Source organism: Orycteropus afer, unplaced genomic scaffold (assembly GCF_000298275.1).
Source record: "Orycteropus afer afer isolate SDZICR_OR568_19922 unplaced genomic scaffold, OryAfe1.0 scaffold00172, whole genome shotgun sequence".
Lineage (NCBI taxonomy): Eukaryota > Metazoa > Chordata > Mammalia > Tubulidentata > Orycteropodidae > Orycteropus > Orycteropus afer.
Genome location: NW_006921759.1, coordinates 6,986,707 through 6,996,570, shown reverse-complemented (window position 1 = coordinate 6,996,570; position 9,864 = coordinate 6,986,707).

The following is a 9,864-nucleotide window of genomic DNA, read 5'->3' as shown; positions in this document are numbered from 1 at the left end:
CACTGTACTTAAAGATAGATCTTGAAACATTCTTTCTTGCAATGAATGCCATGCCATTCCTCTTCAATTTATCTTTCCTGGTTTAGTAGATCAAATGGCTGTCTGGTTCAAGATGGCTAAAACCAGTCCATTTCAGCTCACTAATGTCTCGGATATCAATCTTTATGCATTCCATTTTGTGTTTGACAACTTCCTATTTCCTACATTCATACTTTGTACATTCCATGTTCCGATTATTAATGGATGTTTGCAGCTGTTTTTTCCCATTTTGAGTCATGTCACATCAACCAATTGAGGTCCCAAAAATTTTACTCCATCCACATCATTAAGGTCAGCTCTACTCTGAGGCAGCAGCTCTTCTGCAGTCGTTTTTTTGAGTGCCTTCCGACTGGAGGGGCTCATCTTCTGGTACTCTGTCAGACAGTGTTTCAGTGCTATTCATAATATTTTCCAGTAATATATCAGACAATGTTTTACTGCTATTCCAAAGGTTTTCACTGGTCAGTTCTTTGAGAAGTGGATGGCCTCTTCCTTCTTCCAAGTCTGTCTTAGCCTGGAAGCTCTGCTGAAGCCTATCCACCATGGGTGACCCTGCATGTATTTGAAATAAGGTAGCATAGCCTCCAGACTCACAGCAATGTGCAAGTCACCACAGCATGACAAACTGACAGACGTGTGGTGGACAAGGATATGAGGCAATTGAAGATACCATGGTTTGGGTTGTTGATGTCATTAGATGCCATCAAGTCTTACTCATAGTGACCCTATGTACAAGAGAACAAAATGCTGCCTGGTCCTCTGCTAGCCTCACAATCTCTGCTATACCTGAGCCCGTCATTTCAACCACCATGTCAATCCATCTTGTTGAGGGCCTTCCTCTTCTTCTTTGACCCTCCATTTACTAAGCATAATATCCTTCTCCAGGGAATGGTCTCTTCTGATAACATGACCAACGTAGGTAAGACAAAGTGCATTCTGGCTGCACTTCTTCCAGGACTATTCAAAGTGACATCTTTGCTCTTTGACCCTTTAAAGATGTGTTTTGCAGCAGATTTTCTCAGTGCAATACAATATCTGGTTTCTTGAACATTGCTTCCATCAGTGTTGACTGTGGATCAAAATAAGACAAAATCTTTGACAACTTCAATATTTTCTCAATTTATCCTGATGTTGCTTACTGATCCAGTTGTGAGGATTTTTGTTTTCTTTCTGTTGAGGTTTAATCCATGCTTAAGACTTTAGTCTTTGATCTTCATCAGTAATGCTTCAAATCATCTTCACTTTCAGCAAGCAAGGTTGTGTCATCTTCATATTGCAAGTTGCTAATGAGTTCCTCCAATCCTAATGTTGTGTTCTTCTTTATATAGTCCAGCTTACATCATTTTCTCATGGAAATTGAATAAATATGGTGCAAGGATACAACCCTGATGCACACTCTTCCTGATTTTAAACCATACAGTATTTTCTTGTTCTGTTCAAATGGCATCCTTTGGTCTTTGTACAGGTTCCTCGTGAGCTCAATTAGGAACATCTTTATAGGGTTATAATTAGATAGGTAGCTGCTGTTGCGTAGACTACGAGTCATGGTGACCTTATGTACAACAGAGTGAATGGTTGTCTGGTTATGTGGCATCCTCATGATTACTGACATGTGTAAGTGCATTGTAGTAGCTACTGTGTGAATCCGTCTCACTGAGGGTTTCGTTCATCTTCAGTGACTCTCTACTTTCCCTAACATGATTGTCCTCCTCCAGAAGTTGATCCCTCCTGGTGATGTGCCCAAAGGAAGCCAGTTGAACAATGTTCTGTTTATAAGGTTTTCATTGGGTACTTTTCAGAAGTAGATTGCTAGTCCTTTTTTTCTAATGTATCTTAGTATGGAAGCTCTGCTAAAGGTTGTCCACTACTGGTAAACTTGTGGTGTGTTATACCACAGTATAACAAACTGACAGATGAGTGGTATGGGGGTTTACTTGGCTATGTACATACACATTTACCTATATAAACATTTCACAGGTAATCATTAAAAAAAATTCTAAACACTTGATGTATAATAAATTAATAACACTACCATGGGTGCTGTGATGCATTGTTGATGGACATATACCTTGAGGAAAAATCTTTGGAAGGTTATCTGTATAGAAATTAAGGTGCATAAAGCTTTCTTTCCAGTAATTATCACTCTTCAAACTATCTATAGAAATAGAATTGTAAGGATATATGTCTTGATGACAGTGTTTACTAAACCACTGTTTATATTGGTAAAACATAAACAAACAAAAAGAAAATAGCTATGCCATCCAGCATTAGTGAAATGACATTTTGAAAAAAAATCATAAACTTTCCAATATCACTTAGGACCTTAGGGATATTCAACTGGTGGTTAGGACTGAACGGAAGAGTTTAGAAGCCATGTGATTGGCATGTCAAATGCCATAATTACCTGGAGTTGCTCAGAATTGTGTCATATCTCTTGTCTAGCTGAAAAATAATCTCTTCCTTTCCCCTTTCAGAGCCTGATCTCTTTATCATCCCCAACTATCAACCCATTACCTGTCTGTGGTATGTCTGCTATTCCCCATGTAACCTTTCCTTCTTTTGCAAAGAAAGGATGAGTGACTTGTCATGAAGTGCTTACATGGTCATATTGTTTTATGGTATACCCTTGTCCAATTTCCTAGGGTTATTTCAGATGACTCAAGAGATCTGTGTCCAAGAGGGGAATGTTCTTCTCAAATACTATGATTAATATTTTACTAAAATAAAATTATTTCAAACATCCATTCAGAGTCACAGACATAAATTCACACTTAATGTTAAAGAGCATTCTCTTCTTAAAAGTCTTCATCATAATGATAAGAGCTAAAACTAAATGAATGAATCAATTTTATGTGGAAGGACATAAAAGAGTACTAACTATGAAATCAAAAGTATATGCCTTTTATATTATATTGAAACTATAGGATAAGCCTTTTATGCCACATATTCTTGTCAGATGAGAACTTTTTGATAGTATTTTAATACAAAAGACAAAGAGAGGAAGGATTAACTTGAAATTGTTTTGCTTCATCTGTTGCCCCATGTAAGTCTACTATGTAATTACAAATTAACAGTCTGCTCAAAGCAATTAAAATCATATAAGTTTACGTTCTCTTACTTTCAAAAGGAACTACATAGCCACTGGCCTAAAGAAATTATAGAAGGAAAAGAAAATAATTCTCAAAATTTGAAAGATAAAAGAAAATGCATTAATATATATGGTAGTCTGGGTATTTCATAGACGACCCTCAAAGGTGATTTATCAGGATGAAAGATTAAGAAATTCTGATAACTTGTAAAGTATCACATAGTCATGGCTGAAGTCTGCAAGGCATAAACTTTATTCTTTTTCATATTTGAAGCAAAAATAAAATATAGAACAATGTTTAAGGAGCCCTGGTGGCACAGTGCCTAAGGCATTTGACTGCTAACCAGAAGGTTGGTGGTTCAAACCCACCAGCCACTCTATGGAAGGAAGACTGGGCAATCTATTTCCTTAAAGATTTGGAGCTCTTGTAGCATAGTACCTAAGGCACTTGACTGCTAACCAGAAGGCTGGCAGTTCAAACCCACCAGCCACTCCTCAGAAGGAAGGTTGAGCAATCTACTTCCGTAGTGATACTGCCTCGGAATCCCAAGGAAGGATCACTATGACTCAGGTCTGACTCAACTACAAATAACAAAAACAACAAAGAACAATGTTTAGGTCTCAGAATTAAGAAAGAAGAGGCATAGCATAAAGTCAAGCATCCTTAAAGAAAAATATAGTAAATCCCTGGGTTACAGACATCCAATTTACAGACAACTCATACTTGATCTTTCCAAAAAAAACCAAACTCACTGCCGTGGAGTCATCAGACTCATAGTGACCCCTCCTTGGGTTTCCGAGGTGGTATCACTACAGAAGTAGATTGCCCAATCTTCCTTCAGAGGAAGGGCTGGTAGGTTTGAGCTGCCAGTCTTCTGGTTAGCAGTCAAATGCCTTAGGCACTACCCCACCAGAGCTTCCACTTGTCCTTTAATGCCATGTAAATTTGCCCTCACTTTGAAATGATTGAACCAGTCCCTACTTGCAAGAAATTCTTGATCACAATCACCTTCACTTGCTGCACATTCAGCTTTTAAGTCATTGAAAAGGCTTAAGGCCTTTTCTTGAACCCAAGTAAGGCTAAATAAGAGCCATATGCACCTGTTCCAACTTACCTACCAAACCAAAAAAAACAAAAAACAAAAAAAAAACCCCTCACTGCTATTGAGTTGTTTCCAAGTCATAGCGTCCCCTCCTTGGGTTTCTGAGATGGTATCTCCTAAGATTGCCCAGTCCACCTTCCGAGGAGTGGCTGGTGGGTTTCAACCACTAGCCTTCTGGTTAGCAGTCAAATGCCTTAGGCACTATGCCACCAGAGTTCCCAACTTACCTACAAATTTGACTTAAAGATGCACTTTGGAATAGATTTCATTCACAACCCAGGGGCTACCTGTACCTGCAACATGTGAAAATTTTACATGTAATCATAGAAGCTAGTATATATAGTAAACTTCCCCTGTCCCCAACAGTAACACATTACTGAAGGACAACCAGGCAAGTAAATAATTTGGTAATAATTTAATGTAACCCTTTCAAGTTTGGGACCTTGGGAAAATCACTTTTCTGTACTCAACTTGTGGATTTTCACCTGTAAAATAAAATTTGAAGTGGATGATTTCTAAAGTTCTTTCAGCTCACAGATATTATGTATATAATATACTTCTAGTCTTTTTGTTATATAAGCATTCAAAGATGATAAGCCTGGATTCAAATTCTATTCAAAAGTGCACCATGGATAAAAAAGATTGAAGACATCTACTGTGTTAGAACAAAAAGAAGAGATATGTAAAAAATAATTTGGAGATGAAATGATATGAAGTGAATATTAACAAAGTCTTAGAGACAAAATGGAAACAAAAATCAAAATAACATAAACATTATGTAAAGATGTTCAGGCAGAGGGAGAAAGTTCTTTGCAAAGAATCTTGCAGTCTAATCTGTCTCATTAACTCTGATTATTTTCATGACTTTTAATGATGATTAACTAAAAGGTGCATCACATTAATTCTTTCCCAATTCAATTGAGTGGCTGATCACAAGTAGATTTTCACTTAGTCTCATAAGGGTAGAGTATAACCATACTCATTGCCATCATGTCGATTCCGACTCATAGTGATTCACAAAGTAGAACTGTCCCACAAGGTTTCCCAGGGTATAAATCTTTAGGGAAGCAGACTGCCACACCTTTCTTCTGAGGAATGGGTGGTGAGTTGAAACTGCTGACCTTTTTGGTTATGGTCGAGCATTGTAACCACTGCACCACCATGGCTCCTGGGTAGAGTGTACTACATTGCAAATAAAATAAATGATTAACTATATAGGGTCCAAAGAAACATATCTAAGTAGTAAGAATGAAATAGCAAAACTTTTATTTAAAGCACATGTGAATTTTTTAAATTTTATGAATTTTAAAAAATTATTGATTAAAAATATTTAGAGAATATGTGACAATTAACTTTTATTACTTAAGTGATCTCAGGTTTTCCATTACTTTGGCAATTAATTCAGAAATTAGAAAGAATCTTAAATAGCTGAATTTTTCTTTTAGTTGATTGTCCTGTCTTAACATGAAAAATATAAAGTAAAATATGAAAGGAATTACCTCGATAGCATTAAGATCCAGTTAGCAACAGTTGACTCCCAAGGTAAATGTTTGAGAAAGTTTCCCACTCTGAAGTTCAAACTTTACTTTGATATGTTACAAATGAATCATGTATCATGACTCTTTGAATCCAAATGACACCAGATGGCAGTGGCCTGTTCAAGGTGGAGTCATTCTAGAGGGCACCAAGGCCCTTCTCTGTAGAGCTGACATTTTCTTTCCTTTCCTTATTTTTGATAGTTAAACTTCCTGCTTAAGACAGATGGAATTTTCTTCATATATTCAGTGTTGAAAACCGCTTAATGACTCATTTGAAAGACTTTATCACTTTCTTCACTTCTGAAAAAAGAAATCAATTAGTGAAGAAAATATGTGTTAATTATACATTATGTCCCAGACACCTAATTAGATACCTCACATGTACCATGTATGAAGATATTTACTACTCTTGAGGGACTAAGTACAGTAGTATATTTTCCTCTCATCTCAAAATATATTGTAGTAAAAACAACATATTTACTAAGCACCTTTTAAACTCTATCTTACTCTTCAGTATGTGAAAGTTTATTTTGTTTTTCTATTGAAGAGATCTGTCCACACATACAGTTTATAATTAGGTGTATAGTCCAGAGTGATTGTGTCTAATGAATAATTTTATTCTCTTTCTTTGTGTTGGTGCACTAAACTGAGGTTGAGAGAACTTATCATGACACTGTTTAACTGTCCATTTTGTACCATGCAAATTATTAAATAATATTCAGAATCATTTTATAATTTCTATGAAAGAATATTCATATAGGAATAAAAATGTCTCCTGAAAATCCTAAGTATTAGAAGAGTAGGATAATACTGAGTTTGGGGAAAAATTTTTAAATATGTGGTATAAGATAGGGCATTATTTTGCCATTGCTATTGTTCTTAGGCTAAATTATATCTATTTTCAGGGATTACATTTGTGGAAAATGACATTCATGAATAATCAGCCAATCAGCACACTATGATTCTACACCTACATGCAGAGCACAGTGATCATGGGCATAGGAATCTGGGGAATGGAATGTATACTTAATGGTAACATTAAGAGCAGTAACACAAAGTATAGCTCCATTTATGTTTGGCTTATCAGTATATGACTTCAGAGAAGAATGAAAAGAATAATTTCTTAAATACAGGGTGATAGGGGAGGTGCCAAGGATGGGATGGTGATGAAGGAGATGCTGTTCTTCTTTCAGGGATAGCAGACAAGGATTTCTGAAAAGGCTTTGTGATTGAGATCCACTATGACTTTCTCCAAAGATGTTCATATAAGAGTTTAGAAGTGAATTTAACATATCTTTCATTGTATCTTGAATTTTGTGTTTGATCTATAATTGAGTGAGCTTAAACTATGTCCCTATTGCTTTGGGATGATGATTTCATTCCTGATGCCATCCTGATAAATTTAGTTCAGTCTCCTTATCCCTGTCATCATTCTTATCACTATATTTAATTAGTTCTTTGAGGTCATCTTTAATCAGCTTTTTACTGACTGACGGTCTCCACTGCCTCTTTTGTCTCCTTTAATCTGCCCCTCCAAGACATCAGTAAAACACAGTATAAAGCAGATCTGGGTTCAAATTCTGGCCTCACCACTGTTCTAGCTGTAAGGTGTTTAGCAGTTTACCCTCTTTAAATCTCATTTTCTTCATTTATAAAAGGGGAGAAATATTATCTGCCTTTTGAGGTTGGTTTATGATGAAAATGATAAACTAGTGTAAGTATGTAGATCACCTGGCATGCACAAAACTCACTGCTGTCGAGTCAGTGAGTGTTTAATAAATTGAAACTGGTATTTCTGTTACTGCTACTTGTAGATTCTGACTTTTCAACAGCTTTATGTGCTACAAGGAGGTCTAGTGGTACATTGGTTAAAGTGTTCAGCTTCTCACCAAAACATTGGAGGTTTAAATCCACCAACCATTCTGCAGATAAAAGATGAGGCAATCTGCTTTAATAAGATTTACAGCTTTGGAAACCCTACAAGCAGTTTTACTCTGTCCTGTATGTCTGCTATGAGTCAGAAGCACTCAGTGACAGTGGGCTTGTTTTTTGGGTATGTACTTCATCATCAAGTGAGAGACATTTAGTAAAGTCATCCTTTCCAATCGTCCCCAGTGTGTATTTCCAGTGGAGTGCTTCCTTTCTTCAATTATTGCTTTAAATATTTGGTATACATGAAAAAAAAAAATCTTTTAAGGTTCAGTTGCAGGTAAAGAGTAACACCCAGTTTTATCTAAGATGCTTTGAATTATGTGCTGTGAATATGAACAGTGGACGATAACTTTTTACTTTCCCCCAAAGAGTAGCCTTGGTCTATGGAATACACAATAAGCAGGAAGTTACATTATGAAAACTTATGAAAAATTGAATATCATATACTTTAAAAATAGTTTTGGGATTCACTGAGTAAAATGTTCAGCTAATAAAGACAAATTATTATCTCACTGAAATCTTTTCTTATCCAAAATAAAAATTGTGTTATTTTTCACCATTTTCATATGACATGATTTCTAAACTGCCTCCTAATTTTTAACACTTTTCTCTCAACCCAAGATAATTTCTTGATTTACTGAATGAATTCTAGCTACTGGGTTTGAAGATGGATATTCTATTGGGTTTGAAGATGATTTCACAGCACAGATTGACTCTCCACTGTATACTAGACATTCTTCCAGACAATGATTATCTTGAGATGAATGAGATAAGAGGCTTCTCTAGAAGGACTTAGCAGTTATAAGAGAAATAACCATATAAATAATTAATGCAAAGTGACAAATACTTCAACTTATATGTGACTCAAGTGTTGGAGAATGCTTAAAGGAAAGATACTTGGTCTGGGTCTTAAATGAAATAAAAAATTTCCCTGCCATTGGAAAGACAGGCTTGCTAATGGGCAATGTAACAGGGAAAAAAGAAAATATTTCAGGTAGAGGAGCCAGTAGGAAGAAAGACCTACTGTAAAAAAGTTGTGCATTTTGTTAGCAAAATTTTGTCTGACTAAGAAGGCATTTGTGGTGAAGCAATACAAACTGAGACTGTAGAGATATGTTGAGATGGTAGAGATCAGATAGCGAAGGCCTTGAATGCCATGATTAGGAATTTATTTGGTCTTGTTATTACAGTATAGGAAACTACTCATTCTTTGTTGCAAAGATCTGCCATGATCATTTTTTAAAAGAGTAATAACTCTTCTGGTCAGGCAAGACAGGAAACTGGTATAGGTGAGTGGAAGATAAAAATAAAGAACTCCTAAAATGTATTGTGTTGTTGTTAGGTACCGTTGAATCATTTCTGACTCATAGTGACCATATGCACAGCAGAACAAAACAATGCTCAGTCTCGTGCCACCTCCATGGTCCTTGCTATACTTGAGCCCATCACTGCAGCCACTGTGTCAATCCATCTCGTGGAGGCCTCTGTTGACCATCCACCTTACCAAGCATGACATCATTCTCCAGGGAATGGTCCCTTCTGACAACATGACCAAAGTAGGTGAGAGGAAGTCTGGCCATTCTCACTTCCAAGGATCATTGCGGTTGCACGCCCTCCAGGATAGATTTATTAGGTCTTTTAGCTGTCCGTGGTACTCTCAGCATTCTTCGCCAGCACCACAACTCAAAAGCATCAACTCTTCAGTCTTCCTTATTCATTGTCCCACTCTCATATGCTTATGAGGGGACTGAAAATACTATGGCTTGTGTCAGGTGCACCTTAGTCCTCAAGGAGATATCTTTGCTCTTCAGCACTTGAAAGAGGTCCTTTGCAGCCAATTTGCCAGTGCTATATGTCATCTGAAGTCCTGACTGAAGCTTCCGTTGGCATCGACTGTAGAACCAAACTATATGAACTCTTTGACAACCTCAATCTTATCTCCATTTATCGTGATGCTGCTTATAGGTCCAGTTGTGAGGATTTTTGTTTTCTTTATATATATTGAGATGTAATCCATACTGCAGACTGTATTCTTCAGTCTTCATCAGTAAGTGCCTAAAGTCATCCTCACTTTCAGCAAGCAAAGTTGTGTTGTCTGCGTAACACAGGTTGTTAATGATTAATCCTCCAATCTTGATGCCACATTCTTCTTCTTCTTCTTCTT